At 41.7% G+C, this 24,452-nt stretch overlaps 1 protein-coding gene across 7 annotated transcripts in view; it reads left to right on the forward strand.

Moving 5' to 3' along the window:
• The first annotated feature begins 2,151 nt into the window (after positions 1 to 2,151).
• Positions 2,152 to 24,452, forward strand: part of BMPR1B (bone morphogenetic protein receptor type 1B) — a 265,710-nt gene continuing 243,409 nt past the window's right edge. For 5 of the 7 annotated variants that reach the window (XM_050895611.1, XM_050895614.1, XM_050895610.1 and 2 more), the window contains exon 1: positions 2,152 to 2,236. The gene's annotated coding sequence lies outside the window, so the exon portion shown is untranslated. Of the gene's footprint in view, positions 2,237 to 22,867; positions 22,899 to 24,452 lie in introns of those variants that run through there. The other 2 variants (XM_050895620.1, XM_050895616.1) reach the window with 2 other exon arrangements.

Here is a 24,452-nt window from a genome sequence, read left to right on the forward strand (position 1 = left end):
CCTTCCCACGGGCTACAGTTCTTCATGAACTGCTCCAGCATGGGTCCCTTCCATGGGGTGCAGTCCTTCAGGAACAGACTGCTCCAGCGTGGGTCCCCCACAGGGTCACAAGTCCTGCCAGCAAACCTGCTCCAGCGTGGGCTCCTCTCTCCATGGGTCCACAGGTCCTGCCAGGAGCCTGCTCCAGCGCAGGCTTCCCATGGGGTCACAGCATCCTTCGGGCACCCACCTGCTCCAGCGTGGGGTCCTCCATGGCTGCAGGTAGATATCTGCTCCACTGTGGACCTCCATGGGCTGCAGGGGGACAGCCTGCCTCACCATGGTCTTCACCATGGGCTGCAGGGGAATCTCTGCTCTGGCACCTGGAGCACCTCCTTCCCCTCCTTCTTCACTGACCTTGGTGTCTGCGGAGTTGTTTCTCTCACATCTTCTCACTCCTCTCTCTCTCACTGCAACTGCTATACCCCCCTGTAACTTCTTTTCCCTTTCTTAAATATGTTATCCCAGAGGCGCTACCACTGTCGCTGATGGGCTCGGCCTTGGCCAGCGGCGGGTCCGTCTTGGAACCGGCTGGCATTGACTTTATCAGACGTAGGGGAAGCTTCTAGCAGCTTCTCACAGAAGCCACCCCTGTAGCCCCCCCCACTACCAAAACCTTGCCACGCAAACCCAATACAAATACATTTCTTAAGAGCACGTGACTTGTTTATGTCCTCCTCTGACATGCATGCTTTCCATAGAGAATGACCCTGGCTCAGAAAGTGCATTTATTTAAAATAACATAACTTATTAGCTGAGCTATGGCTGACAACAATCTGTTCCCTGTTTTGGCCAGATTTTAAAACTTCATTGAACTCCACTGCATGTACCCATCTCATGCCGCTGTTGTCTCACTTTGGAGACTGTGGGAGATGCTTCAGGAAAGCTTACATGGATGCTGTAATGGCACAGAAGAAACATCATTATAATTTGTAAAAAAGATTGTTTTAATCCAGGAGACAATAGTAACATCTTATAAATGGTAAGCATCTGGTCCAAAGAACAAATCTAAAACATTCCATTATCATTACTGGGAACTGTGAAATGAGAGTCCACTTTAGTAGTCCTCAGCACTACTTTTTTCTCGTAAATGTTGCAGTGTAGGTAAATGGAGTGTATATTTATGGAATAGCTTTGTCTTTGAAGGGATCAGTATAACTGTGATGAGGCTCATGTCTGCAAAAAGAGAATTTCATTAGGGAATTTGAAGACAGTAGTATCCATTATTATGAACAGTAATGTTTCATGGTTAGGTGCCTTTATATATGTGCTAATTGGCAATATGTGACAGCCTTTTGCTTAGCGAACTGATCCTGAGGGTAATCTCATTGTTTTCTCATTATATAACAAGGAATTAGTATCCTAAACAGTGGTAAAATGCATTCAAAAGTATTTGACCTTGACCAAATCACAGCTTTTAGTTTAATTTTATTTTTCATTCCCTGAGGAGATTTGATAAACCACAGAAACTGGCCATAACTTTTGTACCTGCTATAACTGACTGTTTGGTACTATTTGGAATTTGTCTTGTGTCTTTTGTGAGACTAGCGTATAAATCTAGCGTATTTATGCCAGTCTACCCACTGCTCCAGTATAAAGTGTCTGTTGCTTTTTAATTCAGTGACTTTCAGAACACTTGAACAGAATACATTTTCTTGAAAAGAAAAAGAGAGGAAGTCAACAGTGTCTTGTATTAACTTGTTTATGCTCCAGTTATAGTTGGGGAAGTTGCCTGTGGACTAAGTGTCCTCAGCTTTCCCCAGTCAGGGCAAATTAAGGGAGATAGCTTGTCCCTGGAACCTTGAAAGAGCCTCAACTTTTGTTGTTTGCATTTATGGCATGTAGTTTTCATGTACAAAATAATAAATTGGGGAATGAGCTCCAGTCTTGCACTAATCTTGTGAGCTTCCCACCTATTACCAATCTGACTGCTCTCTGTCGTGGCCTGAGCGTGCTAATGAGCCTTAATTGCCCAGAGAGGCCCCACCTGGGAACTCCACCCACACATCCTACCCAGGTGATGGGGGCTCCATCTAAGGTCAGCTCTGAACACATCTTCCTTCCTTCTGAGCGCACCTTTCTCTGACCCTTGTTTCCAGCTCTGTCTCCTGCTGCTCTTGTCTGGTACCTCAGACTTGGCTCACCCCTTGCCACATCCAGGGCCATCGAAGGACCTGGCTCTGCCTGTTGTGTTCAGGTACTGTGGGGGGACAGGATCCTGGTGGGTGAAGGCATGGCTGGTGCTGGGGTTGCCCTCAGTTCGCCCCTGCACTGAGCAGCCCCTCTTGTTGTTCCCTGATGCTATAGCCTTGCAGCTCAGCACCCTTCATCGTGGTGGGGCAAGGATGAGACAGAACATAATTGCAGAGTAACTAAAAGCAATTTGTGCTCTAGAGAGGCTGTTTGCCCACCTGGTGAGTGTGTGTGTGGATGTGGCCCAGCCTAATGGCCCTTCACCTGGGCTTTCCATGGGTAATGTGGACAATTTTACACTAATGAGTTTGTATAAATGTTGTGTTTGTTTCATATGTTGGTGTATGGTGTGTGAAAATTTTAAAAGGTAATTCTGAAGTGCGGTCCGTTTTCTTCTGTTTGTCGTTCTCAGTATTCATTAATTTGGGGTGGAAGAGGAGGGAGAGAAGGGCTAGCTGGGGAGCTTGCCACCTCCAGCCTTGGTCACAGAGTGGGAGAGTGACTAGGTTTTTGACTGTGCTGAGATCAGCTGAGTGGGTAAATACTGATTAATGTGGCTTCTACTCAGAAACATGATGGCATAACGAGTTAGCACAAACTAGCCAGACCTCAAAATTTTTGAATATGTGAATTAGGAAGTCGGGATATGAATCTGGAATGGGATTTGACTGCCTGCTCCTGTCTTTTTGGTCAAACTGAACTTTGATCCCTGTTTCAAAATATCCCAAATACAGTGTTTTGCATTATAGATGTAGAGCCTTTGCATGTTGCTTCCCTGGGTAAAAATGAAGGTAACCTCACCAGAGCCATCCCCCTTGTGCAATCTTCTGTGCAACTCTTGCAACTTTGCTTACTGCCTAATGCATCTTCAAAATCCTCATGGCTGGGGATCTTTCCATATTCAGATGAGTACAGGCTGTTAGACATGTATTGTTAGCTTGTTTCTTGCTTTTTGGTTTGTTTTTTTTTTCTTTTCATTTCCTTGCCATAAAGTTGTGGGTTGGTTTTTTTTTTTCTTACACAGACTTTTCAATTTACATTTTCTTTCATCTGGAATCTCAAGGCCTTTGATTCATATTTGCTCTTTGCTTTTGGTGTACGGAAAAAGCTTAAGACATACTTGGCTCTAACAGTTGTACAAATTTAAACACCGATAAGGAATAGAAATATTTGAAACTAACCCCATCCTGGTGTATTTAAGGATTTCAGTTACTAATAGCCACGGATTGCAAAAAACCCTCATTATCTGTATTTTGTTACTAGATCTTAAAAGAATAGAATCAGCAATAGTTTACATGCTTGCTGGGTGACATTAGCTGTTAAGCAGGAGAGAAAGCTGAGGTTTGCTTCCAAAGGATTCTTGGGAAGTGACTTTGAAACACGGCTTAAAGGGTAATTGCTTTTCCATCATAAAATTTTTAAAGGAGAGTGATTTTCCAGGTGTTTGATAAACACTTGGTTAAATAATATGTCTAAAGTCAAATGCTCAATGAAAACTTGTGTTTGGAAAATAACAATTGCAAAGAGAGAGGAAAAAACCCAGCTACTCCAACGGCATAGCACCTCACCCAGAAAGAATGTAAGGGGTTGTAATCAAAGAGTTATAGGGGTCCAGCATTTACTCATTGCTGACTGCATCCAGAGGGGAGCTGAGATACAATAGCAACCACTTCAAATTTTATGGCTAAGATATTAATGGATTAATTTATTTTTTCTTTCTTTAACACTGTTCACAAAAATAATTTCAAATTGCAAAATGCTTGTAGCTTTCCCCAGTCTGGAGAGAAAAAAGCCAAAGCCAAATATGCTTTGGATAAATAAGGCCATATTTTTAAATGCTTTCTCTGTAATGTGCCACTACCTTTAAACAGCACCTCAAAGGAGTAATAGTGTTCCTATGTCATGATAGTTTTAAGTACGGGAGGAATACTGGTGCTTTAATAATAGGAGAGTTCTTCAACTTCCACTCCAATGACTGTTTTGGTTGTGGGTTTTTTCTTTCCAATAATGGTTTGGGTTTTCTCCCCCTTGTTCAAAAAATAAAGTGAATCCATGCTATGTATGTGCTACCTCTGGATTTACAACGACATGTATCTGCATTCTCTAAAACTTTGAAGGGTTAACACCGAACAAATAAATATAAAACTTCTTCCCAGAAGGATCTGTGAGAAAAGGTGTGGGTTTTTTGTATGAAAGAAAACTGGATCCTGTGGTTGCAGGGTAGAAGAAAAAAATTTTTTTTCTCCAGTGCGCCTTCCTAAATCTTACTTTTCTCCCACAAGTATATCTGTTTTCAGCAGTAAAATTAACGTCTGTGGGAGGCGGTGAAGGATGCAACTAAGTCAACGGGTGGTCTTTTCTTGTTTTCAATATTTGCATCCTCTGAGCTTTACCTCTTGTGATCAGTGTTTTCTGCACTCAGTATAAATGTGTCCACTGAGGTATACTCATGCCAGCCCTTTGTACCGCTTCCCTTCCACTTGAATCCCCTAAACAGGGTTTCACTGGGGCTCAGACACTGCCCTCAACTTCCCATCCATTACCTAAACCATACTAGGGCCACTCCAGCGTGAGAGCCTATGGGCCAAAAAGGGCTGAGCAGGAAGGGATTTGTAGGCTGCATTTCTGTATTGTAAAACACTTTCCAGAACTGGTGAGAGCCGATGCTCTACAGTATAATTGCTTTTTCACCTTGGGAACTGGAAGTAAAATATAGAGATCTCATATATTTTATCTTTGTGATGGATGGCGATAAAAGGCACTGTGCCTCATGTGCTGCTGCTTTTTATTATTATTACGATAACAGTAATAGGAAAAGGTTTAAAGGGGATTTCTACAACTCTAATGCAAGAATGGTTGTATTTCACTAGCAGCAGTTCCCTCTCTGTCTTATGCTCCTGTGAATGCAGGGTACTGCCTAAATGCTTACAGGTAGCCTGTGTGTGTTTATCAGTGTTGATAACCAAGCTTTCGTAAACTCTTCATCTGCCTAAACAAAATAGAATAAACATCAGATTTAGGTGATACCACCATATTGGTAGCCAGGGAAGAGAGAAACATGCTTCCCTGATATGTCTTGTTTTACCCAAAGCCCATGGGGAAGGTACTAGATAATCATTTACTGTGAAAGAGTATATGGTCGTTAGGGCCTGGAGAAAGCTGCTCAAGGTGAAATAGGTCAGTCAGAATGAAGGAGAGCAGAGGATGAAGGCAAATGGACCTACCAGTATGCAAGGAAATGATTTGCTGCTGGAAAAATATTTCCTAGAGTGGCAGTTCCTCCCATCTTGCTCTGCTTTGCTTTCAGCACAGCATCACGATATGCAATGGTACAATTAGCTGTGTCCTCCGTGCATGGTTTTAGAGATGCTTGTGCCCTGCTGATCTGCTGAAAAACAGATTAGTGCAAGCATTTATTAATAGGGACTGCCAACATTTATGTTCAGCAAGTGTACGCTGATCTGCAACTTTTATCTGCTAAGACATATTTAGGGCTCTGGGGGAGTTTTACTCTTGACATCTTGGCAGCGTAAGGAGAGCATTTTCAGTTTCATCATATTCTTATTATGAAATAAGAGCTATCTATTATAAGTGGCTTTGTAGCGAAGAACTACACTGGGAATTTAAAAAATCCCACTTTATTTTCCACCAGACGAACATCCTGCTTTTCTTTGGCCTAGATCTCGGAACACAGCAGGAAAATAACTGTAATCCAGTTTCCATGTAGTGTCTTCTTGCTTCTTTCACTGGTTCTTCTCCCAGTTCTTATCTACACCAACAAGTATAACGTAGCTTGTAGTATCCTAGTTACTCTATGGTCCTGGATTTGAAGAGACTTCTTCGCATGACTTTTGGTAAATGCAAACTATTTCAGTTTCCCTGCTTATGCCTGTCAATAAAACCCCCTAAACCCAAGCAATGCCCTAATATGACTAGGATGCATGGTCCCATCTCCAGTAGTCTTTATAAAGGACATAATGACATGGGGATCTCTGCATCTGAGCTGCAATGTATTCCGGGAGAGTGGTTGGGATAAAAGACGCTGGTGGGAAGCTCAAGATCTCTCTCATGAGAAGTCTGGGGCAGGACAGGGAAATTTTCCCTGGCTCCTCTTGAAATTGTTCCATTGTTGTGTATGGAGTAGCTGGATTGACTGGGCCAGGGAAGTAAAGACAGGCTCTCCAACCTCTGGTTGAGGGCTTCAGTCGGAGAGCAAAGGGTCCTTTCTCAAATGACTTTTTTGTTTGTTTGTATCTCTTACTGTAATCGGATATTGGAAATTACATGTAAGTGGGTGATTTTTGTTTTGTTTGTTTGCTTCTTTAATAGTATTTACCTCTGGGTTGTTTGGTTACCATTTTTTATGACTGAAAATTGGTTTTAAAGTTTTCTCTTTCCTCCTAATAGTGTTACGAAGATTTAAGTTCTTTTATTATGGTATTTCTCTTTATTTTAGAAGAGAAACTGTAATAGCAGGATTTGGCCCAAATGACTAGCTTTCCAAAGTTTCAATATGCAGCTAGTCCCACAGCCAGCATGTGTAGGGGGAAATATACAATGATGAATATTTTAAATCTGAGTAGTGTGAAGGCATGGCAAAGCTGGGGGTGGGGAGGGGATGTGGTGGGTGATTCCTGGATGCTTAAGCTGTTTTAAATGTTTTCTTACCAAGAAATTTCTAATTTTTTATTAACGAACTGAAGACAAAGAAACCTGCTTAATTTCTGGACATTGTACCCATTGGGTTTCACCTGATGCAGTGCTCTGTCATTAAGTCATCAAAAGGCTGACTCCTTGGAGCCTCATCAGGAGAAAGCCAGGATACTAAACCACTGGAAATCATCTCTGCATTGCAAAAGGGAGCAGTCCAATGGATTATGTGACATGGCAGATCTTGAAAGCATAGCACATCAAGGAAGGAAGGAGTGCCGTAACTGCAAGGGTATTTGGCTGTTATTTTTAGAGTTGTTTGACAGAATACCATGCAACAGTGATGTGTATGGGGAGAGCTAGTGAAATAGTGCTGGAGATGGTTATAGTCTGATGTAACTCCAGTGTGATGACAATTCCCTGGCTCTTAGTGGTGTTTTATCCCTGCCATGCAATGTTCTACACGTCAGCTTTCTTTTGTTTTCCATGGCTTATTTCTCTTTGCTTTCCACACCATACAACAGTGAGCAAATGAAAAGGATCCTTTTATGAGATAATGAATGCCTTTTGTATTTTTACATATTCCACTTTGGATATAGGAGAAATGCACTGTATGGTTGGGCCTGTGGTTGACGAAATGGGCACCCACAAATAAAAGGACACCTAATTTAAAACAAAGTGAGACCCTGTTCCTTTCCACTGGGAGAATGAAACAGTCTCTCAGCATGGGACTCCTTTGCGGTGGGTGGGTCACTGGTGTAGAAATCAGCTGTTTTCTTACTCCCATTTTCCAGATCAAGCCTGACACACTTGGAAAAGGCAAAACATGTCCAAAGGAAGATCTCAATAAAGAAATGTACCTCTTCCTATGCAGGCTCTGCTGACTTCATCAGGCTTCCACCAGGGCCTCCTCTCCACGTGGTAGTCGTATAGCTCGCTGGATAAAAGTAAAATAGCTTAAACAGTTTTGTTCCAAGAACTTTCTATGGCTGCTTCAAGATCGAGCCCCTGTCCTTGTTTTGATGTCTTAAGGAATACCTAGATCTTTCACTGTTGTTCTGCAAAAGGTTGAATTTTAACCCCTGTGACAGCACAGCTGCATTCAGGGAGAACTGCTGTTGTTATTGCATTAAATTGGTCAATTTATGCTCTCCAGAAAGCCCATCCCTTTTCAAGGGTTTAAATCCAAGAGGAAATCCCACTAATATCAAATGACATTACAGTATAGGAAGAATAAGAATATTACTCTATATACACCTTATATAGAAATAACAAACAGTAAATATAGAAGTCATACTTATTATGAGTCCTAAATTAAGGAGTTGCAAGAGGAAGAAAACGCATAAAATATACTCCATAGTAGTGAAATGAAATTAATATTATAAAAGAACGATGACAGACTTGCTTTTAATTAAAATAACACCTGTTGGATTAAGTTTCAAAGAAGTGATCAAAGAAAATACTGACCACAAAACAAGGCACGCAGTAAGTGTTTAGTAGATCAAAACATTTAAAAAATGTTTCAGAGAAGTATGAGATGTAAAAGGGGCAAAAAAATCAGGGATTATGTTGGGCTTATACTGAAACTTGACTAAAGGACCAACACTCCTGAACAAATAACATTACATTAAACTAATTATAGTTCAGAATATGAAATTGTTAAAGTTTGCTATCTCAGCTGTTTCTTTAAACTGGAAAAGGGATTAATCCATATTGTAAAAATAGTTAGTGGTTCAGAGGGCAGAAGCTATAAAATACTGCTGAAGGTTGGAAAAACAATAACAAAATCCACAAAAAAGTGGAGCCTGAAGTCCCAGTCCATGGAAGCCTTAGCCAAGTGAAGAGCTCTTTGTGCGAGTCCATTCACTGGACTTGGGTGCACCGCTGCTATCAGCAAGGTGTATGTGGGTGCTTTGGGATGTACCCTAAATCTAGGATATTTTGTCTGCAGTTTAAGACTGAGTAGTTTAACTGAAGTTAAAAGCATTACAGGCAACAGATTTATTTTTAATCACAGGGCATTCTTCCCTGCTGCTATTGTCCTAGAGACAGTCATTTGGTTTTATTCTTTTAAATTTTCTCTAGAGACTTCTGCACTGTAAACTTTCTTATTTAGTAAAGATGTCTAGTGCTCAGTTCTGATGGCTTTCAAGCCCCATTTAAATCAATAAGGATTGTGAATGCCAGAAATTCATAGGGAGAGGACTCCAGCACATTGAAACTTGTGGAGGATGTTATGGCTGACTGCTGGCTCCTATTTCTGGTGAAAGATGCTGAGGCAGGCAGCCAGCTGCTCTTCCCAGGAGGAAGTTAGTCCCTGGATCTCAGTTTGGGAAAGGCTGTCTTAAATAATTTTGTTCAAATATAGCGCCTTTTATGTTCTTTCCAATTCTCTGTCCCTCTTGCAATTAGTTTCACATGGGAAGCATGTACCCTTTCTTCTTGTTCCTCTCCTTTTATCAAGATGGGCTGTCAGTGTTTTACTCCCATTGTAATACTCAAACGCATATATGTACATATGCATCCTACGGCAGAGTGAGGTAACAAGAAGTACATTTGATCCTAAGCTTCTAGAGTTTGCACAGCAAATATGAAATAAGACTGTGCTGCATGTAAATAAGCATAACTTGAGTCTGCAGATAACAGTTGGATCAACTCTTGGCCATTAAAATGTGTTTTACTTGTTTGGGGTTTTTATAAGCATACTACAAGAGACATTGGGTAGGTGATCAGTATATTTAATAAAAAAAAAGCATTTTTGACAAAGTACGTGTGGCAATTATCTCTTTCCTAAGTCATTTTTTAGCTGGCTGATGGAACTTTTTGATATTGTATTTATCACAGTTTAAGGGCTGATTTGAAAATCACAGCACTGCATTACAGACACTATACTCCAGCAAACAGATGGTAGAGAACCATCAGCTGTAATCCGTGAGTAAACAAAGACAAATGAAGTTTGGTATTGAGTTTTGAAGATGAGATGTAATCGTGTTATAGAACTGTAAGAAAGCCATGAAATATTGTATCATCCTGCCTGTACAGTAAAGAACAAATGCTATTTAATCTGGCATGATAACATCATCTCTTGCTGCATTACTGAAACCTGCAAGTTTGGTACGGTAGGAAAATCATAATGTCTGATCAACAGTTAGGAAAATGGGAATAAATTGGTTGCATGTGTTTGTTTTTCGTTGTGAAGTACATAGGGCCACCAAATGACAAACAGATTTGGTTAAGTTGTTTACCGAGGAAAAGCAATGCATAAAGTGCAGAGCCACAGAGCTCATCACAAGACAGAGAATACTACTGTTTTGGAAAGAGATAGAGCATTGGCTTCTAGAATAGAAAGGATTATGTTGTCTTTTATAAACATAGACAAAAGGTGAAGAGATCACACAATATTTGTTTTTCCACCGGATGGTTTATTTGCATGTGTTTAGGGGGGGATTCTCCTCCACTGACAACACATACTATCTGAAGGAATTGCAGAGTAGTGCAGTGCTCAACACTTTGAGGTCAGGAAGGTGAAAGCACGCTGAAAACTTTGCCAGGAGGCTCGAACATTTTTGTGGTTTCATCTGTTTACCTTAGCAATGATAGAAGATTTAGACAATTACCCAACAACCTCAAACAGCGTCTTGTTCGGAAATACTACATCTCCTTTTTGGTATTGTCACTGGGAGCTCAATATTTTGAGTGTTTTTGTTCAAGTGTTGTTATAATCGGGTCTGATATAATTAGGAGTTAAAGAATGGTGGCTGATGTGATCCAGTTAGAAAAGATTAGCTGGAGGTTGTGGAGAGAAGAGGGAAACTGTCATGCCTTCATTAGAGCTCAGTCCAGGACGGCATACTTTCTGTGGCTGCTGATCCATTGCAGCTCGGAAGGGCGTGCATTTTTGACGACTTGCCATATGTTTTCAAGGAAATTGGTAAACAACTCGTCCCTTTTGGGCTGCACGCTGGCATTGGAGCACTATAGCACAAATCTTTGATTCTCACATACTCAGTAGATATTTAATTATTTTTGTGCTTCAAAGGCAACCACGCTTTTCAGTCTCTCAGTTCGGCAGTGTGAAGCAAAGGTGTTCATAATGCCTCTTTTCTCATTGCCAACTGTTTCACTTTATGGCACTTTTAAATTCTGTTACACCTTCCTTTTGTTCCCTTTATTTTTATGTCTTCTCTTCCTTTTCATCCCTGTCTTTATTACTTCCTGAGGGTGGTTTTTTTTTTTTTTCCTCTTTGAGTTTTGTTTTCTAGGTTTCTCTTGCCAGTGCAGCATGGGGTAGTTATTCAGTTGTTTTCTAGAAGAGCCAGTACTTCTATTTGTCTCAGTCTTCTCTTGTTTGTATGCAGGAGGCAAACAGAAGAGGGAAAACAATGAAAAAGTGAAGTATCTCTGCTGAGAGGGAAACCTTAGGCTCACGATAGACAATATACTTGTGTTATAATGAGCTGTGGCTAGGATACAGGCCAAAAAAAGTGCGGAGCATGAAGTGCACTAGGACAACTTGCATACACAGATTTCACAAAATAGCCGTCCAGAAATCTTGCTGGAACAAGCTTTCTCCTAGTTTTCTCAGCATTTCCAAATTTGCCTCAGCTAGTAATAAGTCTTTCTGCACTTCTGCCTCTAGTATTGACTGAGACACATGTAAAGTAAAAAGACCCATGCCTACAGTGGGTGGAGAGAGTATAGGTTTGGGCCTAAGAACAGAGAGATGCAGTGGAAGAAGCTCTCCTCCTTTGGAGCTGGTTTGCTCTCTCCTCCATGTAGCTGCCCCAAAATATTGATGCATTATTCTGCAAATTAAATGTTCTGAGTCAAAGGGGGATAGACTAACTTCTGTGTATGTGAACATAATATTAATATATTAATATATCAACCCCCTCAGAAAGTGAGGGAGAGTATTAACCCCTCTTGAGTGTGAGAAATTGAAATTATATGAGGTTAGGGTAATGTGTGTCTGCAACACCAGTGAGCGTGGCCCAGTAGATTTGCTGTCTGAAACAGCTGGTGCTGAGGACCTGGCACTCAGGCCAACGCGTTTGAACTGGCTGCAGCCTCGCCTTGTGCACGGAATGCCTGTTGGCCCCAAAGTGCTTGAGGTGCACTCCTGGGATGCGTTTTCTGGCTTACTGCTTGCAGTCTGTGCACTGAGGCTGCTCCACAACTGCTTCAAAGTGCATTCCTGATGCACGCTAAAATGCTAATGTAGTCATACCTCAAATATTCCCATTTTAAATTCACCTTTTTCTCAGAAGTCACAAATTTTAACATGTTATAATGGACTCAACTGTGGTCACAGACTTTTAATATGATAACTTGAACTGCTGATCTGTTATTTTCTTTAATCAATCATAGAAAAGAGGGAAGCAGTAATAAAATAATACTGAGATTGAAAACTCTGGGCTGAGTTTTCTGTTGTGCCTGTAAGGTAGCGCGGGATGGTACTGGACTGTCTGTGAGATGTAGTACAAGTAATAGCAGGAGTATCTATGATGGGGCCATGGTGCAGCCTACACTTTGCAATAAATTATTGCTGATTGCTATAAACCCTATATGACGTATCGGCGATTCATTTTCCATTGGCCATTCCCACGCTGTCCATTTTATCTTGGTTGTTAATTTAATCCCAGCAGTAAATTGCCTCGCTTCTCTTGAACCTTGCTGTCTCGCTAGCCAAGTGCAGGGAGGCTTGGCCGGGCGTGTGGGAGGACGCGGCGGCCGGTTACTTGGCTGGCGATTAATGGATGTGGGTAACCGGCCCGTTAAGCCCCGTCCCTGGGGCTCGGCAGGCCCCAGTGGGTGACCCAGGGTCCCCTCAGGTGGCGACGGGGGCCGAGGAGGCGGCAGCTCCGCGCCGGCCGCCCGCGGGGGGGCGGGAGGAGGCGGCGGCGGCGGCTAATCCTCCGCTGGCTGGCCGGCTGTGCGATCACTAGTGGGAGCTGGAGAGGGCGAGAGGAGGGGAAAAAAAAAAAAAGAAAACCACCCCAAAAAAACCCAAACCACCCCAAACCCAAGTACAGAGGCTGCGAGCCGGGCGGGAAGGGGGTGTGTGCGGGCGGCAGGCGGGGGTGCCAGCGCGGCGGGAGAGGCAGCCCCGGGAGAGGGCAGCCCCGCGAAGCCCGCCAGCCTCCGCAGCCGGTAAGGACGCCGGGGCCGGGCGGGGAGCGGGTGTTGGGGAGCGGGGATGCTGCGGCGGGGCGGCGCGGCGGCTGGCGGCCGGGCACCTGCGCGGCCGGGGCTGGCCGGGCCGGAGGGGGGGTCCCGCGGAGTTGCCGTGCCCGATCGGCGGCAGCGGCCTGCGAGCGCCCCGCACCGCGGGCGTGCCCCAAGGCAGCCTCGGGTGGCCCCGGCTTCGCGCCCGCCTCGGCGAGGGGAGCGCCCCGAAAGCTCACCGGCGCCTTCCCGCCCAAACCTGGGGCTCTGCTTGCCCCGGCTGGGGCGCTCGGCGAGCTCGGCGGTGGGCTGGCTTCCCGTCCCGTCCCGTGCGTGGTGTCGAGCGTTCGCTTAAGCTGTTCCTAACTTACTGTAGCGCAAGAAGCTGCGGTGGAGTGTGTTACTTGCCCCAGCTGGGAGGCTGGTAGGAAGTCGTTGGACCTTCTGTCTTTGGTCATACGCTGCGCCTTGATACGATCTCGTTACTTGCACGCCAGAAGCTGGCGATTAATCTTCAGTGCTCCCGAAATGCGCTTTTAAATCAAAATGCCAATTTGTCAAGGTACGTCTTGATTTGTAACTGAAGGTGATGGAGGACTCTGTGGGTCTTTGGGAAGTGGTAATCTCTTGCACGGTGGTACGGTATTGTTAACGGATGGGCTTTGTCACTTGTGATGGACTGATGTGAACTCTGGTTTACCAGTCACATCATAGCACTCGAATTTTTGGTGATGCTGTTCAGAAACATAGCGTTTGGCTACTTGATTTAAGAACCTGATGAATGTAAATTACAGAAAGTGTCACTGTTTAGGAGGCTCTTGTGGATAAAACCAGAGGTCTGTCTAGCGTCCTGGGTCTGACAGTACAAAAAGCAGTGCTGGGGTGGGGGGGTTAAAAATAAGGCAGGCGTGTAAGGATAATTCTCCAGAAGGCGCTCTCAGCATGCAATCATTTGCAGCTTGGATGCTTCCTAAGGGAGAGCTGGTGTCTTTACAGCCCTCGCTGATTTTTCCTTTCCATGAACTGCTCTGATTGCCCCTTGACCCTGTGTAAACTTTTAGCATCTGCAACGTGTTGTGGCAAGGAATTTCTTAGCTTTAACTTTACACTGTGTCAAACACCACACCCTTTTATTTTGAACCTTCTTTTGATAGCACCTATGTCTTGCATAGAGATAGTGCAGAATTGGTCCCTATTCCTCTCTGTCTCATTCATGCTTTTATAAACTTCTAGCATTTCCTATGTTGTCTCCTTTTCAGGCTGAAATGCTCTCTTCTGCTTCATTTAAAGTTTGCCTTAAGAGAAGGGAAACGAGTACAGCCATTGTTATTTTCTGAGAATGGATCATTTTGAATGACAGGCATGTTAAAGTCAGGATGTTAAAAGCTACAGTCTCTGGGAATAACTCATGGAGGCAGTGTACATTAATTTGACAGAGTGGCTACCATGTGGTTACCTACAGAGGACAAAATTGCCTCTGTCTGACAACTAGTGAGAAGCTTACTCTTGCTTTCTTTTCCTGGCAAAGGCTGTATGCACAGGGAGTGGATTTCTTTCAGAGGTTTTTAAAAGCAACCAAAAAAACAAAGCAGCATTTTACTATTACAGCAGTATGATGAATTCATTATCTGCTTGTAAGTAGATTCTCTGGTTCATGTGTTGAAATTTTGCATTGTTATGAAACAGTTTTGCAATTATTTCAAAATAAGGAATCCATCACAGTAAATACAACCTAAGGGCCTTGACTGTCTTCCCACAACCTACTACCCTGTTTGGCTTCAGCTGAGCTGCTCTTGATTGACACTTGTGCAATCAGGAAAAAAAAAAAAACAACTCAGGCCTTTGGGGTAGTTTTATCTGCACCTATCCATATTTGTGTATCCCTGACCTAATAGTCCTTGCTGTGGTTCAGTGTACTGAATGCTCTGGCTTCAAGTTAGCACTTAAGTGCATGCTTAATTTTAAGGATACAAGCAGGTCCATTTTAATTGGTGCACTTGTGTAATTAAAGTGATGCATGTGCTGGGGTCTTTGCTGCAGTGAGGCCAGAGCATTCATCGCTTTGCAGAATCAAGCCCTCAGGCCTTGAAACTCTCTTTTAAAGAGCTTTGGTTGGTAATGATGTAAACTGACAGATTCACAAAGGCTGTTCCCAGCGTCTCATCTTTCTTGCCTGTTTCTGTCATTCTTCTCTGTGTACTGTTTCCTAGAAAACAAAAGCTTCAATACATAAGACATAATATCTATTGCCAGGTGCAAGGAAACAATGAGAGGAAGTCTGATGCTCAGGTGGGAAATGATGTGTTACTATTCCCAAGAAATAAGATTAACTTGGTTTTTTTAGATGAAAGTTTATGAGCTGCTCTGTTTCTTAACCACTGATGGCTTGCCGTTGACTACAAAGCACTTACCTAGACTGTAAATCCTATGGGGAAGGGACTGCTTTGCTTTGTCTTATGAACACAGTACCTGATGCAGTGTGCTGGGGTGTCTCTGGGTCCAGCCTAAACGCTGCTGCTAACAACAGCCCTTGCAAGTAGTTTACAGCCTTCAGATAGAATATGGGATAAGCCAGAAGAGTCTCTAAAAACTTGACAGGTATTTTCTACTGACCTTAGGGTAGTTGCAAGGACAGGATAGCATATAAAGCAACATGGTTATCTTGGTTGTCACTACTTAAGAAGTTGGTGAGGATTTATAGATGTATCAGTATTTGACTCGTACATGCCAAAATGATCTAGATCATTATGCTGTAAATATCGCAAATATTGAACAGAAACAAATTAATTAGGTCTATTGGTGGTACCCCGTAAAACAAACTATAAAATATATCTTAGACTTACTACCATTTGGATTTTTGATCCTTTTTGGAAGATACGAGCTCTTATTTTTAAATTGTCATGAACAAACTGAAAATGTTGCTGCTGATAGGCAAAATTTGGAGGAAACTGATTAGAAAACACTGCAGTTTGGTCTAAAGTTCACAGGTGTCAAACTGGTTTCTTCACTAGTGCACGTTTCAGACCAGGCTTGCTTCTGATAAGCACTTTCCTCTTACTGTTTTGCATCTGGTTGAGGTAGCAAAAATGTAACAAGGGTTATACCATAAGGTTTTCAAAAAGTCTACAAATTGTAACGTTCTGATGATATCTATGAATTGTATCATGCTGTACATCAACAACCTTGTTCTTTTGAGTGCATGAAACGAGGAAAGATTTCTCTATTACAGCTTCTATAAGGGCTGGACTTTTTTGTAGTAAGGAAATGATTTTGAGGTAACTAAAATACTTTTTATAAAGTAGTGTTTGATTACATTATACCAGGTTTTTCATGCATTACATTACTGAGTTTACTTTTCTCTGCTTAAAATGTCAACACCTCATCAAGCTGTAAAGAAATTCCTATGTGATCAATTATTCTTTATGATCAGTTCACGCCGCACTGTGTGTGCGCACCCAGGTGCGAGTGCTTACACAGCGCGCACACAGAGGTGCGTGTATCTGTGTGTCTCTGGTATACAGGCAATATGTTTTAATTGCTCTCATACACAGAATATGTTGCAGGATTTTGATAAGAAGCAAACCCCAAAGGAACCTTTTTTTTTTTTTTTTTCTTCCCCACAGGCGTTGTGTCTCAAGGCTGGAGTCCCTGCTAGCTGAGCAGTATGTCCCTGCTCCAGCCTTTCTCTTCACAGGGTCACTAACGGGGGCTGTATTCTCAGGCAGCTGCCTGCTTTTCTGCCACTTGTCAGAGTAAATATCTTTTAGGCCTCCAAACCTATGTCAAATTTGGTTATAATTGGCCAATAGGCTCAAAACTTACTAGAGAGGGTCTGGCAGACGTGTTTATCAGCAGATAAGCAAGTCTAAACATTTCCTTGGGAAAGCAGGCTGAAGGAGTTATTTTCTGTTTGAGCCTGGATGTAAAGCAAGTCCTCATCTGGTGGTGCAACAGCCAGCTGGGAGGGCATTTGCACGGAAGTTGTGATTACAATTTTGAGCCCTATATAACTGGTATTTGGAGTAATCTGTGGCGGCTTGCAGGACTGCAGATACAGGTCCGCAGAGTTTGAGGAACTCTGGGCACAAACCACTGAATGTAATGAAGAGACTGGGGCAGCGATGTGGGTGTGGGGAGAGCGTTGGTAAGCGTAGGTTCCCCCCTTACATGTTCCAGAAAGTTTTTCCATCAGTCAGTGAACCGTAGTATTCAGGGACCTGCATGTACACAGGTCTTGGAAAGTTTCTTCCCCTGAAACTGGTTGTGTTACACATTGAAAATTAATTCAGTGCTGAAGTCAAGATACATTGCTACAAACCTCTACACTTCGACGTCATTAAGCCAAAGACTGTCGTTTCACAGACCAGCATGAATAAAGGCACGTATTTAAAATGTTCATTCTTTAAAACTACGACTTATTTCCTAACGCAAACATAACTGTTGCTGTTTTTCTGAAACAAAAGCAAATGCTGTTTGGTGTTCAGAAAAATTTCACGTGTAAAGCCTAAAATACAAAATGGGTTGTATATAAGAAATATTTATAAAGCAGCCACTTAAAAGTTTTTAAAAGGTTAAGTTATTCAAGACTTATTCCCTGAAGCTACAAACGTATTTGCTCATGCATAACTTCACTGAGGAATACTTATGTGAATAAAATTACGCACTTGCAGGTTTGTAGAATCAAGACTGTAATTAGCTCTAGGTTAATTCCCCTCACTTCCTAATGAAAAACACACAGGTCAATTAAGGATCAAATGAGACATTACGTTTGTGATTATCTTCCTTGGCAGAAATAGCTCTTCTGATAAATATTTCAATTTCAGTATAATCTGACCTTTTGTCCAACTTGCTTTCCTTTATCCTTACCAATTTGGGCCAAGGAAAAATAGCTGTATTTAAAACAGACTATGAAAAGGTGAAATGCTGAAGTACATATTTTGGGCACATGTTTATTTTAGGGGGGAAAAAAGCCATGGTGGGTGAAATAATAGATTTATTCACCTTGGATTGATAATGTGTATGTGAACAGGGTTTGGCTAGTTTGTTTTTACCTCTCAAGTACACAAATACAGCTTTATTTGCAACCAGACAGTTAAATACAATTTTCTGCATGTGTCTGCCATTTTCTTTCTTCCCCATTAGAAGTTATGATGAAATGACATCCACAAGTGTGCATATAGAATACAGTGTGGAGGGTATAGGTGTACATACAGGCTAAATCTTTGCTAGTCAGATTTGCTTCAGAGCCTGTTGATTGTAGGCTCTGTATGTACGTAAGAAGATTTGGACAAGGCAAAAAAATTCTTGCTTCTGTGCCAGATGTATTGCAAAGTCAGGCCAGTGTAATGGAGATAAGGTTAATTAGCTATTTGCATTTGCTACTGAAGTTGGATGAACAGGGTTTTTTTTCCTAACAGGGAATTTCTCTTCAGGCATAACTATCAGGTAGAGTTTGCTAAAATGAATATAGCAAGACTTTTGTAGCCTGCAGAAATATAATTAAGTGTGTGCAAGCATCATAGACTTCTTTTATTCATAGGCAAGTCTTGTAGGGTCTTGTCCTACTGGAGAATCGAAGCGGAGAAACCCTTCGAGCCAAGCAGGGTCCTGTTGCTTCAAGGAGGTGCCATAGGATCGGTCCATAATGTCTCTGTATCTTGGTTTCTGTCCTGTGGGGTGCAGACACAAGTACCCCTTATAAAGTGTTTTGAGACACTGGGTCAAGAATGAGGTTGAGTCCAAGCTGCTGCTGTTGATGGACAGAATGAGACTTCATTTACTCAGAAGACTGTTTTATGCTTTCATCTTTAAAAATATTAATGTGTATTGTCTCTTTCCTTTATTCACACATGTTCCTAGGCAGGCATTCAGGGCTACTATGTTCAGCACCTTGCAATTATTATGAATGTGAAACTTTGACTCTGTGTTGTGTTTAGAGTTTAAAATACTAGTATAATTTCTGTTTGGGAGATGGTAAGAAATGCTTTGTCTTAGGTTGCCAGTGTGATTTCTGTGTTCAAACTACAGTCCACCTAGCTCGGTGGTTTTCACAGGACACCCATCACTGTCACATGAAGTGAGCTTCTTATGGCAGGAAACATTCTTCCCACAGGTATTAATCTCTTTTTTCAAGTTTGCCTTGGCACAGATATAATTGCTTTACTATAGCTAAAGAGCAAAACTGTTTTTCTCTAGAATTTTGGCATTGATTGGAAATGGATGGTAAACTTTGGGGGTTTATCTAGGGGTTAACTCTACGTAGGGCATGTGAGTTATGCTTGCCAGTGGTACGTGAGCAGCAATGGCATCACATAGATGCATATTTGTATTTTATGGAAGGAACAGCTTTTTTTTTTTTTTTTTTTCCCCCTGACAGCTGTTGGAGCAGTAGGCAGATCCATATTTGTGCCTTTGAAGAGGAGGAAGAATACACTTTTAACTTGAAGCTAATTAATTTTTCTCTGATAACCACATATCGCAACAGTTTAGGCTTGTCTGTTTCCCTTGTGCTTCTTCCACAAGCAAGTCAGAACCAGAAGAAAAAAAAACCCCAAAATAGTTGTTTACAATGGGGATTACACAGCATTATTGGGCTGTTCAGTGTAATAGGGATGCTGCTGATTGAGGACCTGCAGAAATCAAGTTTACTCCAATTAAAAATGAAAGAAAATAAAGATAACCATTATAACTTTTTTACTCGGAAATCCATTGACAGGGAGTAATCAAGCTTCTCTGTAAGTGGATTGTGGAATTTCTGAGGATTGTTTCATTTTCAATGAAATTTGCTCTCCTGACAAGAACCGACGTGATCTGAACAACACGCGCTGTGTTTTGAACTCATGGAATTTTCTTATGACTTGCTGGTTTTAAGGTTTCGCGGAAGTTATTGGTTATTTGAGAATTAGTGCTTCAATTAAAAAAAAAAAACCAAAAAACAAAAACAAACCAAAGCCCAAAACCAAAGCAACACAAAGAATAGTTTCTAATCCTCTTGGTTGTAAACTTTACTCTAATTTTTTGAGGCTTGAATCTTGAGTTGTTTGACTTTGTGTGTGCATAATAGCATTGGATTTACTTAACTTGGAGCTTAATTTGTGCCTAAATGTTTTGCTAGCTTTCTGCAAAAGAGTAGATTTCATACTTTGTGCAGAACTAAATTTTTCTGATTCACCTTGCCAGTTCAGGCAACGTGACTTGGAATGGTGTGAAGAAATGAGAGCCTGTCAAAAGGGTTTGATCTATTTTTATACTGCCCTTTTGCTCTCAAATGCTGCACATGTATTTGAAATTATTAATCCCAATGTAATTTCTTTCCTTAATAGCATTTCAGCTGTTTCTATAAACCATTCTTGGCATTTCTTTTCTCTTACTGCAAATTTAATAAAAACTAAATCTGTGTAACTCTACTTCTGCAAATGGATATATTCTTACAGGTTTAATCATTGATGCTAAATCTTTTTAGAAGTTGGTGGGGCCTTTGCGTACAGGCAGGAGTTGTCTTGCATGTATTGAAATGCCTTTTGAAATGTTTTTTGTGCTAGTCACACTTAAATACTGGACTTGGCTGAAGGTGAAAAATAAACTGTAAATAGTCTGACCAAAAGCAGCGCTGTTAAGGATAAATCAATCATTTGAAGGCTGAGTTAAGCTTTTAGAAGTGTTTTGCCATAAGCCTAAGGACCTAAATGGGCAGTTGCTTTGGGAATTGTTGGAGCATTTGAGGAGCTGCTGTGCCTAGCTGTCCTTTTTCTCCTTCTTGCTGGAAGACAGGGTCCTCAGCGCTCTCAGCAGGTGGTGGGAATGTGCCTGGTCTGCATCAGTGCAAAGGCACCTGCCTTGTTTTGTCTCTGCCCCAGCTGTGACGTGAGAGAACCTCGCTCGCTGTCCTCAAGCAAAGTGAGGCAGTCCTCCTGTGAAGTGTGGCTTGGCTTAGCTGGCTAGCACAGAAATGAACAGCTGAAGATGCTATCTTTCTCAGAAATTAATTTCTCTTCCCTGTGGCTCCAGAATAAGCAATACTCTCAAATGGTACGTGACAGATGTCAAAGGCTAGAGATGGAGAGTTTTTGATTTTTTTTTTTTTTTTTTTTTTTGTTAATATCCTCAAGAATACATGAGTTTTTTTAATTGAAAATAGCGGAAGGTGGTACCCATGAGGTAGGGTAGAGAAGATCCAAACACAGTAATACCAACAGAGGTCCTGCAAAGTTACCTCATTTGGTTTTGGTCTTGTGGATAGGCTGATAGTAACAGTATAACGTGCAGAGCTTAACGTTTTACCAGTAGGTACACTGGTGCTAGGTGCTCAGATCCTCGCTGGACTGGAGTGAACAAATGTAGCTTCAGTACCCTGAAACGAATTCTGCGAGTTGTCTGAAGGTACGGCCAGAGGAGAGTGCTGTCAGCCGAACCCTGGGGAGAGAAAGCACAGGAAAGGTTGCAGGGGAAGGTCAGGACTCTTACCGCTTCTGCTTCTCACATCGGCCGAGGACAGAAGGGACAGGTTACTTCAGGCAGCAGCTGTCCATATGTTCTATTAATGGTTGGAGATCATAGTGAACGTTGGAAAGGATTATAATAAAATCCTTGAAGGATGTGCACAGCAATTCCTGTTTTCATTCCAGGCTCTGGTGTTGACCCTTTCATTTAGTCTGCACTTTAAAGTGTATGTGTCACACCTATAGTGTAGACATCATGTAGTGAATAGCATGGATGTTTTTTCATCTACATAGGTTATTTCACTTAAACCAGTATAGGCTGAAATAGTAAAATCATGCTTAAATTGGCATATCAGTCCAGAGGGGGGGCGGATCTGTCCTCTAAACAGCATTTTACTGTCCCAGGGAGCAGTTGCAAACCCAGATAGTCCTTTCTGGGTGACCACTGACTGATCATCGCTGGTTTGGTGGTTTGTTGGCTTGATTTTAAAGCATGCACGTGCATCTCTGGTGCTTGTTAACCTCTTTGAGCAGTGTGAATGTTCAGCACCTTTAAAAATTAAATAATTACTTTTTTTATTTTGCTTGTGTACTGCAAGTTTTAATTCAGATTTGTAAGGCCTTTGAACTATCCCAGGTGATGTTCTGTCTTTTTGGAGGAAACACATGCTAAATTACATTTTTTGCTTTCTAACAGATGTTGATCCAGTTACCTGTTCTCTCTAGATGCAAGAATGGGCTAAGCAGTGGCTTTTCTTTTTGTGGGGATTGGAAATTATCACAGAATAGTTGCTAGCAACTTTAAACTACATCTTAAACTGCCTGCAGTCTGTAAGCCATGTCATCAAATAAGGAGAGGTGATGGGGAATGAATAATAAATGAATGTCCAGAGTTGAGAAACTTTCTGCACAGAACAACCTTTTCTGAATCTCATCGTCCCTTCCATATTTTCCCTGAGGTATATAAGGTGAAGTATCGGCCCAGGGGCTGTATTCTTGAAAGGGCCTGTATCTGAGAGAGGGTAATTAGGGTGATTTTTATCCCACCATGAGGCACTGCCAAGCGTATGGCAGGGACAGATCTATGCGCTAATCTTTGCTGAATGAGGAAGGAAACTGTATGATGGTGGCGGTGGTGGCAGTACTGTGTGGTTTGGGGGGGATGGGGAAACAGCTCTGGGCCGCAGCACAAGGGATGCATGTGTGAAGTCATTAATCTTGGGGATTTGCTGCATTTTTTTTTTTTTTCCTACAGCCCACACACAGCTTTTGGCTATGGGTACGGCATTTTCCAGCAGATGGCCTATTGCACAGGAAGGCGAGGATGATGTTGGAGACTTTCTGAGTGTGCTGATGTAGTCAATCCTTTCACACCTATTCTTAAATTCTGTGAGCCAGCTTCAAAGGAACCGAGTACGTGACTGTAAACTTAGGATGTCTTTGCCCCTCCGTTTATTTTCTTTATTGTCCTCAGACCCGGATAAAAGTATGGCTCTGACAGAATGTATGGCTGGACAAGGAGGATAATTAGTGCAGGTTTGGCCACCTCCCCCCTTCCCTTCCCTTCTTTTTAAAAGCAGGAAAACAGGTTAGCTATAGAAACAGAAGAGCTGCTAAATGTTTGTTCGACTGCAAAACAAGGATCCGTTTATGCTCTTGAGAACCCTTTACATTTTGTTAATCTATGCAGGCCAAGATTTAGATTTGTAATGAGATAAACAGCTGTTTTTGCAGTTAAAATTGGTACTAACGTCCTTTAAAAGACTGTTCCTTCTCTAGTTATCTGACTTCTGTAATGTCAGGAAAATACACCACAGCTGACAGGATAAACTCAAATGGTTTTATTGCTATGAATGTGTATAATTTGGGGGATGCAAGCATAGATTTGTTTTGCTAAGAGCAGTTGTGTGCTACAATATTGGCTGTTCCATACACTTTTACAATAGAGGTGTCCGCATTTAAATACAATCATTTCTTTGTGACGTTTCTTCCATAAAACTCTTAAAGGGAAAATATATTTTCAAATGAGATTTTTTTTTTTGAAATGTTTATATGTCTGGGTTAAATATTTTACTGTGGTTTGTTACATTAGCACTCCAAGAGTGAAATTATATTATCCAAATTGAAAGAAATAATAAAAAATGAATTCAAGTCTTGCAAAATACCTTTTAAAATTATTTTAAGTATAATTAGAATAACTTGTAAAAAGTGTTGCAAATGATAACTCTCTAATTCACTAGTGAAAATAAAATAAATGGGCTGCGTATTTAATGAATGAAATAATGAATTGACGGAGGCTGTTCTGCTATTTCTGTAACAAATGGAAATGTTATTTCCATTGAAGTGACTTTACCTCCCCTTTTTCCTGTACTATTTCTGTTCTCTTCCAGCCACTAAACTCTTTTGTCCCCCGGCCCGCCCCCCCTTCCCCCCGCCCCCCAGTTCCCTCTCTCTCGACAGTATTCCTCCCTGAACAAAACCAGCCAACTGCTGCGTTTGTTGTCAAATAAGCCAGTGTCAAAATTTTCAGCTGCTTTTATTGTTTAAAAGATGTTCCTTTGTGTACTATGAAAACTTTTGTTCAGTATTAGCTTAGCAGCAGTAATCATGGCATTTAATGATAATACTCTCCAATCAGATGATAAATGCTTGTTTATAGTAGCTCTTTTACACATTCATTAATCAAGAAAGGTTCTTGACACAGTGATAAATATAACTTTAATTCTTGCTTAAATGTACCATATACAAATAATACAATCCTGTTCATCGGTGAACGCATGATAGATATACTAGGAGCATATGTCAAACAGCAGAATATTCTTCTTCCACACGCTCTTGTTGAAATGATCTTGTACATTCTTGGGTTTGCAGTTTTGTGGCTTGCTTAGTTCTGTGCACTTGAGTCTATGCATGCATTGGTGCTTACTGATATGGATTTCAGAAGTTCGAAGAAACCTTTTGGCATTA

Source organism: Gymnogyps californianus, chromosome 4 (genome assembly GCF_018139145.2).
Source record: "Gymnogyps californianus isolate 813 chromosome 4, ASM1813914v2, whole genome shotgun sequence".
In the NCBI taxonomy this organism is placed as follows: Eukaryota; Metazoa; Chordata; class Aves; order Accipitriformes; family Cathartidae; genus Gymnogyps; species Gymnogyps californianus.